The sequence below is a fragment of the Vombatus ursinus genome, unplaced genomic scaffold, assembly GCF_900497805.2.
Source record: "Vombatus ursinus unplaced genomic scaffold, bare-nosed wombat genome assembly UNPS02014807.1, whole genome shotgun sequence".
In the NCBI taxonomy this organism is placed as follows: Eukaryota; Metazoa; Chordata; class Mammalia; order Diprotodontia; family Vombatidae; genus Vombatus; species Vombatus ursinus.
In genome coordinates this window covers 33,031,145-33,037,855 of record NW_020954585.1, presented here as the reverse complement: position 1 = coordinate 33,037,855, position 6,711 = coordinate 33,031,145, and the positions used below count along the sequence as shown (strand labels likewise).

At 39.6% G+C, this 6,711-nt stretch overlaps 1 protein-coding gene across 1 annotated transcript in view; it reads right to left on the bottom strand.

Annotated features, from left to right (window-relative positions):
- Positions 1–3,960, bottom strand: part of SNCAIP (synuclein alpha interacting protein) — a 212,898-nt gene extending 208,938 nt beyond the window's left edge. The window contains exon 1 of the mRNA XM_027874875.1: positions 3,858–3,960. The gene's annotated coding sequence lies outside the window, so the exon portion shown is untranslated. The remainder of the gene's footprint in view (positions 1–3,857) is intronic.
- Positions 3,961–6,711: the final 2,751 nt, after the last annotated feature.

The window sequence follows — 6,711 nt, the reverse complement described above, 5'->3', positions numbered from 1 at the left end:
GAAGAAGAAGAAGAAGAAGAAGAAGAAGAAGAAGAAGAAGAAGAAGAAGAAGAAGAAGAAGAAGAAGAAGAAGAAGAAGAAGAAGAAGAAGAAGGAGGATCAACACATAATGTCCAGTAGTGAAGATTTCAGTTACTGCCTATGAAGGGCAGGAAAGTGTATGCTGATGGTCAATGACTCCCTGAATGAGGAATGTAAAGGTAGCCAGACATTGAAGTGACTACATATGTACTGTTTTCTATACATATGTTTCCATATATGATAGAAAGCTTTCCCAAACCTGTCAAATCTAATGTTCAACATCTATTCTTTATGATTTCTATAGGAATGAATAATATCACCAGAAAAAAAAACCTAGAAGAAATTCCTAGGAATTATGAAGTCCTAGGCAAAAAATGAAGAACTTGAGGATACATTACTACTAACTGAAGGTGAGACCTTGGAAGAGAAAGAATGACACAGAAAGTTACAGATTACTAAGAAGATGGGATCAGAGAATGGAATTTGGCTTTCAAAACTTTTTCTGTAGCTTAGATATAGAAATGATGAATTCTAATGACTGGGAAGAGTCATTTAGCAGTGGGAAGAGTGCTAGATTTGGAATCAGAGGACCTGAATCAAGACATAGTATGGCATGCTTATCTGTACATGGCATGAGGCTGTCTCATGAACATTTGTTTCAGACAGGAAAAATGAAATCAAAAGCAATGGTCCCTTAATCAATTTTCCTAAGTGGGAAAAAATTATCATGAAGAGAGGGAAGGGAATCAAATATAGAGATAGATATATAGGCAGACATGTAGATATATACATATGTGTTTATACATGTGTGTGCACGTATTATTGTGTGTATTTATTTGTATTCTATTTTGGAGCAATGCCACTGTTCTCCCTTGGAATATCTTCTTTTCTCCTTTCAAAGGAGGGATTTTTATCAAGGTTCAGCTGAAGCTCCACCCACCCATGAAACTGTTCCTATTTTCTCCAGTTTATAATGGTCAATCTGTTCTTCCTTTGAGTGCCTTTAGCACTTTTTGTCCACATTTTAAAAAATATTTTACACATGCATGCATTCTTTCTTCCACTAGATTATAATCCCTTGAGACCAGGGACTGCTTATTATACTCCTTTGTATACCTCACCCACCTGGGATAAAGAAGTTCAATAAATAGATATTGAAATAAATATGTCTTAGGAATATGAGAAAAAGCCAACACAATATTGAGTTTCTCCCAACATTTCAATAAGTTTTTTTTCAATAATTGCTTTTAAAAGCTGAAAGCAAATTGATGTCAAATAAATAAAAACATGAACTAAGGAAAATAAAATTTAATTGTCAACCAGGTAATATGTATATTTATTTATTCACTGTAAGCTACTTCCTATCAATTGCAAATCAGACAGTATAAAGAAGCAGCAAGTATATATTTTACAAAGGTTCTAAGCAAGCGTCTGTCTGAATTTCTACCTATTTTTATCCTAGGATGCATTTTTCTAATAAATGTTTTTTTTTTTACAACTACAGATTGACAGACTGCCAAACACACAGACTCTCTATTTTATTAGTGTCATTTATTCTCTTGTGGATGTTCAATAAGATTTTGCATTTAAAAGAGAAATTCTCTTGTGTTTCTTATAATGATGCACCTGCTCTATGTGAGATTTCCTCCTCTGACTCCCCTGACAAAGAAATGTCTTAAATCTGGCAAGCCAAACTGCTCCAGGATCTTTCTGATAATATCAAAGTTCATTTGTTTATATTAGATGTTTGTGTGAATTACTTTCCTTTAAACATCAGTAAAACATGCTACAACTCCTTTCAAAATAAGTGAGTAAAAAGTTTCTTGCCATATATTTTGTGTTTTGTCAGTGTGTAATTACATTTGAACCACTGCCTGAAATTAGAAAGGCTGCTACATAATGAAAGAAATTTGCTCTACTTCCCCATGCACGTTTTTAAATGGTGAACATCAAAGTAACAAAACAACTTCAATTCCAAACTATTATGCTATTATTTATTCCTTTCAACATTATGACATTAAGTCATTTAAAGTTGATGTTTAGATTCCTTTTCCCTCCTTTAAAAAAAATTGCAAGGAATAAATGTTTCTCTTCTATATGCTTTACATCCCTCACAACTTAAGGACAATCAGTCTTTTTCTTTCCAGGACATGATGCATACTTTCTTGTATGTGTAAATTCTCAATCAATAAAAGTCTTGCTAGGGAATGCTGTAATTGTTATTACAATGTAACATAAAACCTTTTCCAGCAAGCTTTAAGGACGCTGTGCAGGGACTTGGTAGAACTAAAACAATGTTGAATTTCATTTACAATTAATCAAAGATAGAGCAGACTATATTTTCTCCAAAATACACACACACAGAGGCAGCTTTCTTAGCTTTTTATGCCTTTTGAAATTCAGTATATAAATGAAATACAGATTTCTACTTAGTCCCAACAGAGATGTGTACTTCATAATAAGAAAAATAGTTTTTATTTGGTTGCTGCTTCAACAGAAAAAAACTCTTGTGCATTTAAAGTGACACTTGGAGAATTGATACAATTTGTAATCCTAATAAAACTCCCGGATACTGTCCCAAGTTCATTTAGAAAACAGCACTCTGGACTAGGCTCCACTTCATATAGAGTGTGACAAAATAGTCCTGTTAAAATTTTTCCCTTCCTTAGAGAGTTACCTGTAACTCATAAACTGGGAGAGAAGTACAGTGCTTTACTTCAAGCAGGAGGAAAATTACACTAACAATAATGCTTCCTTCCTTAGTCAACTTTCTCAAGGCAAACAACATTGTGTGTGTGTGTGTGTGTGTGTGTGTGTGTGTGTGGTGGGAGGAGGGGGGAGGGATGTATATAAGTGTGTATATACTCACTAATCATCCCCTGAAAAGTAGTCACAATGTTGTTATTCTTTTCCTACAGGCTTTCTTCCTTGCAAGTGAGTTCAGCAAAGAATGCTAGTATTTCCTGTGGAAACTGTATGGCTGCCAGTAATGTCTCAGTATTTCCCCCCTTTTTTCTTTTCTTAAAAAAAAATTAAGCAAACAAAACCTGGCATTTGACAATAGCCAAACTACCATTTTACTCTACATAACACCTGCACATGAAATTCACCAGGACAGTAAGCAAAGCACAAAACATTTCAGCAAGCTAACACAAACAAGCCCCCAGAAGAATGAGTTATGAAGTTGTCAAAGTCCGCCTGGATTGGGGTAGAAAGGGTATATAGTGTGGTACCCAGGCTGTTTCAAGACTAAAAAGATTCTCAGATTCTCATTCTCTCTCTCTCTCTCTCTCTCTCTCTCTCTCTCTCTCTCTCTCTCTCTCTCTCTCTCTCTCTCTCTCCCCCTCCCTCCCATTCCCCCCTCCCCCCCTCTAGTTTTGTTACACCTCTTAATTGGATACCTTAATTGTCCCAGGGAAGATCATCGCCAGTAATAGTACTGATGGTGTTAGTACTGGTAAACACAAAACAAGCTAATAAAAAGAGAACAATCAATTGAAATCCGCAGGCAGAGATTGAAATTCCTGTGCTGGTGCAATTTTCCCTCCATGGTTAAAACAGCCCCTTTGGCAGCGGCCGCTGTTACTATAGATACATCTTCTAAACCCTTTCAAGAGAGAGCTGCTGCTATAGCCACTCTGGCACTGGTTCTACTGCCCCAAGCTACCTTTTCTTCCCTTGCAAGCAAAGGATGCGAGGCACAAAAGGGAAACATCGAGAGACAGAAAGAAGTGGTTGGTATGGTGGGGGTCGCACACATGCAAACTTGTAGGAGCCTCTAGCAAAGGCCTTTGCCTCCCGCTTTGGGACCTGGGTTCAGAGGAACTTGAACTCACCCGAGGTGCCCTAGAACTCTGCTCCTGAGTGGGAACGATGATGCTGAAGACGGTTGCTGCTCCAGCTGCACTCGCTCAGGCTCCCGTGGAAAGGGCCCTTACCGGCAGGCGAGACACCGCCACCGCGGCAGCAGCAGCAGCAGCAGGAGCAGCAGCAGCAGCAGCAGCCGCTGCTGGCTCCCTCCCTACGTCACAATGCGGCCGGGGCGCCGTTCTCTTTTCCCAAGCCCTGAGTTTAGGAGGGGGCTGGAGAGAATCGGGAAAGCGAGGTGGGAGTAAGACAACAGCGAAAGAGAAGGGGGACCGCCACGTGACGGCCACGGCCGCAAGCCACCTCCAGGCGCCGGGAAGAACAGGGGAGCAGGGGCGGGGACGCAGCTGGAGGGACTTGCTGCTGCTGCTGCTGCCCTAGCCGCTGTTGCCCTTGCCTCCTCCGTCTCCTCCTCCTCCTCAGCGGATCTGCTAGCGCTGTATTTCCATTCTGACTGACAGCGACCCTCCCCCATGGTGCTGAAAGAGCCCCCGTACCACTCCACCTCCCGACAAGCACAAACACACCCCTCTCTTTCTTCCTCTCCTGCTCCTCTTGTTCCCTTGATTCTTTAAGCTCTTTTTCTGTAACCTGCCCTCTCTCTTTTTAAGCTTTCACCTTCCCCCCTCGCCCCCCGGCCTTTCTGTACCCATACATTTCCTTTTTTCCTCTTCTTTTAATCGTTTTCCCTTTTTCTTCCCCTCTCTTGTCCGGCCCCTTTTTTGGCTCTTCCATTTTTCTCCCTTTTCCTTGTTTCTTCTTTCTCCTCTGTCTCCTTGCCTTTTTTTTTTTTTACTACTTTTCTACTTTACTAATTAAATTAATCCTTTGTATTAGAAATTTCTTAATTCTGTTGAAGGGTTTCAGGGCATCAATGATGCCAAACACATAGAGTGTGGGAAGGAAAAAGAGGAAATATGGAGAAGGCATAATTCCTGTAGCATATTGCTTGAAAAGTACCTTAGGATAATAATTATCATTGGCATGGTACTTGGCATCCCCAAAGATCCCCAGGGGCTTCACAAACATAGAAGGCTTCACTGCTTAACCATAGCTCTTTCTACAGTGAAGGGGCAACCTACTCTCACATGCTAAAGGGTAGAAAAGAGGGAAGGAGGTTAGAAGGTCGACTTTTGGTTAGAGACTCTTTTTAATATACTCAAACTGCAATCCAAAAATCTACCGTAATAATAAACTCCAGCATACTGTTGTTGTTGTTGTTGTTGTTGTTTTCAAAAGGGGGATGGGGAGGGTTAATAGAGAGACTAGTGACTATCCTTCCTCCTTTATTTCTTAAAGTTGTGAGTGAAAACATTTATACTAATACTGGCTCACAAACGTCTCATTTTTGCTTGTTGGAAAGCTTTAGATGATTTTTGAGAAATTCTCTTCTCAGTAGACTTTCTAGCCAAGACAGTATAAGGAAGTTCACGTAACTTAGATGTATCATCTTATACTAAAGATCATGCTGTTTGTTGCTTCTTGATTGTTTGGCTGAAGTTGCTCACCAGAGTCATATGTGAGGAAACCACTCTTTCTTAGCACCAAGGACATTATCCTTTTATTGTCCCCTAAAGATAAAAGTAGAAACAAAGCACTTTCCTGGATAACTCAATAACGGAGAGTTGGTGATAATTGTATCATTCTTTCCAGAAATGAAATCCTAATAAGGTTTGAAAAGCAAAGTTCACCAGATTAATCATTAAATGTACTACCAAACACTTTGAGTGTTAAATAAAGGAGGTAACCATCCCTTGAATGAAAATTTGAGAGGAAATGCCAGCTCCCCAGATCTATTTGAAAAAGCATAGTTCACATACAGAGTTTCTTAATCAGAGAGGACATTTGACACTAGGATAATTCCATTTGCTACTGGAAATTTCTGGCTCTTTGCTTTTCATTAAACAATCCAACAATTTATTGTCTTTTTTTTATTTGTCATGTACAAAAATGTAAGTATATACATATAGATGGCTTTGCTATTTGGAAAATACACATTATCCAGCATATAAAATATTGTCAGATGACATCACATGGCACTAAAATACTTGAAAATATTGGGTTTAATTCGCTCACATCTGTTTAAAATAAAACTTTTTTTGATGGTGTAAGAGGCAATACACAGTTCCCTGCCCGCTCCTGGCCAACCACATGTGCTTGCTGCACTACTTGGCTCTTTGGAGGATGATGAAGCAATCCTTGTATTGGACACTAAGCAAGAAGAGTGGCTGACTCAGTAGATCTTTAAAAGAGAATGACTTGCCCTCATTTTCCTCTTTCCCTCCTGGCTACAGACCATGCCATAACTATTAGAACCTTTCCTATGAGGGGTGGGGGAAAGGGCTGCCTTTACTCCCATCCCAGAGATGTGGAGACACCACCAAAAGGGGTGCTAGAGCAAATGCCTTGCTAGGTGAGCTGAGCCTGGCCAGGTAACCTGGCTGCATTTTCCGTATTGTATTTTCATCTCTGAGTATAGATGACCAAACCACAATCCCCCATTGGATTTTACTAGTCTTAGAGGCAAACTTGTGAGTTTGATAGCTGTAGAACCCAGAACCCTTGGTTAGAGTTGACTGGTGACAGGGGGTGTTGGTGCATCTCTAGAGAGGATACTAGCAAAGGGAGGAATTCAATTCCTTGACCTTGCTTGCCAAACAACCTAGGGGAATTGTTTGGACAATGCAGAGCCAGGGTGAAATTTTAAAATGCCTATTCATCAGTCCCCAAAATTACATTATGTCTAGATATTTTAAGTAGTAAACTTCTAGAAAAGTATTACAGTTGTTATTTTATTGTTATGGTTATTAAGTTTTCAGTCAG